The sequence below is a fragment of the Physeter macrocephalus genome, chromosome 7 (genome assembly GCF_002837175.3).
Source record: "Physeter macrocephalus isolate SW-GA chromosome 7, ASM283717v5, whole genome shotgun sequence".
Lineage (NCBI taxonomy): Eukaryota > Metazoa > Chordata > Mammalia > Artiodactyla > Physeteridae > Physeter > Physeter macrocephalus.
The window spans coordinates 158790036-158792880 of NC_041220.1; the positions used below are offsets into that span (position 1 = coordinate 158790036).

Genomic DNA, 2845 nt, shown 5'->3' on the forward strand with positions numbered 1-2845 from the left:
ACGCACGGCGCGCCTCAGGCTGGTGCAACGTCACGCTGGCCTCTGCCGCCGCAGGCTCGCCCCGCATCCGTACCCCTCCCTCCCCCCGGCCTGAGTGAGCCAGAGCCCCCGAATCAGCGGCTCCTTTAACCCCGTCCTGTCTGGGCGGGAACAGACGCCCTCAGGCGACCTACACGCAGAGGCGGGGCCAAATCCAAAACTGAACCCCGAGCTGTGCGAACAAAGAAGAGAAAGGGAAATCTCTCCCAGCAGCCTCAGGAGCAGCAGATTAAATCCCCACAATCAACTTAGGTACCCTGCATCGGTGGAACACCTGAATAGACAACGAATCATCTGAAAATTTAGGCAGTGGACTTTGGGAGCAACTGCAGACGTGGGATTTGCTGTATGCAACTGACTAGTTTCTGATTTTTATGTTTATCTTAGTATAGTTTTTAGCGCTTGTTATCATTAGTGGATTTGTTTATTGGTTGGGTTGCTCTTTTCTTTTTTTTTCCTTACTTAAAAAATTTTTTATATTAATAATTTTTTTAAAATTTTAATAAATTTATTTTATTTTATTTTTCTTTCTTTCTTTTATTCTCCCTTTTCTTCTGAGCCGTGTGACTGACAGGGTCTTGGTGTTCTGGCCGGGTGTCAAGACTGAACCTCTGAGGTAGGAAAGGCGAGTTCAGGACATTGGACCACAGAGACCTCCCAGCCCCATGTAATATCAATCGGCGAGAACTCTCCTAGAGATCTCTGTCTCAATGCTAAGACCCAGCTCAACTCAACGACCAGCAAGCTCCAGTGCTGGATACCCCATGCCAAGCAACTAGCAAGACAGGAATACAACCCCACCCATTAGCAGAGAGGCTGCCTAAAATCATAATAAGTTCACAGACACCCCCAAACACACCACCGGACGTGGCCCTGCCCACCAGAAAGACAAAATCCAGCCCCACCTACAAGAACACAGGCACCAGTACCCTCCATCAGGAAGCCTACACAGCCCACTGAACCAACCTTACCCACTGGGGGTAGGCACCAAAAACAACAGGAACTATGAACCTGCAGCCTGCAAAAAGGAGACCCCAAACACAGTAAGTTAAGCAAAATAAGAAGACAGAGAAATACACAGCAGATGAAGGAGCAAAGTAAAAACCCACCAGACCAAACAAATGAAGAGGAAATAGGCATTCTACCTGAAAAATAATTCAGACTAATGATAAATATGGGAAAGGAAAGAGTCAATCAAGTCCAGGAAGCGCAGAGTCCCATACAAGATAAATCCAAGGGGAAACACATCAAGACACATATTAATCAAACTATCAAAACTTAAATACAAAGAAAAATATTAAAAGCAGCAAGGGAAAAGCAACAAATAACATACAAGGGAATCCCCATAAGGTTAACAGCTGGTCTTTCAGCAGAAACTCTGCAAGCCAGAAGGGAGTGGCAGGACATATTTAAAGTGATGAAAGGGAAAAACCTACAACCAAGATTACTCTACCCAGCAAGGATCTCATTCAGATTCGATGGAGAAATTTAAACCTTTACAGATAAGCAAAAGCTAAGAGAATTCAGCACCAACAAAGCAGCTTTACAACAAATGCTAAAGGAACTCCTCTAGCCAGGAAACACAAGAGAAGGAAAAAGACCTACAAAAACAAACCCAAAACAATTAACAAAATGGTAATAGGAACATACATATCGATAACTACCTTAAATGTAAATGCATTAATTGCTCCCACGAAAAGATATAGACTGGCTGAATGGATACAAAAACAAGACCCATATATATGCTGTCTACAGGAGACCCACTTCAGACCTAGGGGCACATACAAACTGAAAGTGAGGGGATGGAAAAAGATGTTCCATGCAAGTGGAAATCAAAAGAAAGCTGGAGTAGCAATTCTCATATCAGACAAAATAGACTTTAAAATAAAGACTATTACAAGAGACAAAGAAGGACACTACATAATGATCAAGGGATCAATCCAAGAAGAAGATATAACAATTGTAAATATTTCTGCACCCAACATAGAAGCGCCTCAATACATAAGGCAAATGCTAACAGCCACACAAGGGGAAATCAACAGGAACACAATCATAGTAGGGGACTTTGACACCCCACTTTCACCAATGGACAGATCATCCAAAATGAAAATAAATAAGGAAACACAAGCTTTAAATGACACATTAAAAAAGATGGACTTGATATTTATAGGACATTCCATCCAAAAACAATAGAATACACTTTCTTCTCAAGTGCTCAAGGAACATTCTCCAGGAGAGATCATATCTTGGGTCACAAATCTAGCCTTGGTAAATTTAAGAAAATTGAAATCGTATCAAGTATCTTTTCTGACCACGACGCTATGAGACTGGATATAAATTACAGGAAAAAAATGTAAAAAATACAAACACATGGAGGCTAAACAATACACTACTAAATAACCAAGAGATCACTGGAGAAATCAAAGAGGAAATAAAAAAAATACCTAGAAACAAATGACAATGAAAACACGAGGACCCAAAACCTATGGGTTGCAGCAAAAGCAGTTCTAAGAGGGAAGTTTAGAGAAATACAATCCTACCTTAAGAAACAAGAAACATCTCAAATAAACAACCTAACCTTACACCAAAAGCAATTAGAGAAAGAACAACAACAACAACAACAAAAACCCAAAGGTAGCAGAAGGAAAGAAATCATAAAGATCAGATCAGAAATAAATGAAAAAGAAATGAAGAAAACAATAGCAAAGATCAATAAAACTAAAAGCTGGTTCTTTGAGAAGATAAACAAAACTGATAAACCATTAGCCAGACTCATCAAGAAAAAAAGGGAGAAAACTCAAATCAA

At 40.5% G+C, this 2845-nt stretch overlaps 1 protein-coding gene across 1 annotated transcript in view; it reads right to left on the minus strand.

The window, feature by feature from the left end:
- ACE2 (angiotensin converting enzyme 2) overlaps positions 1-2845 on the minus strand; it is a 97063-nt gene that overhangs the window by 68830 nt on the left and 25388 nt on the right. The gene's annotated exons all lie outside the window — the stretch shown is intronic.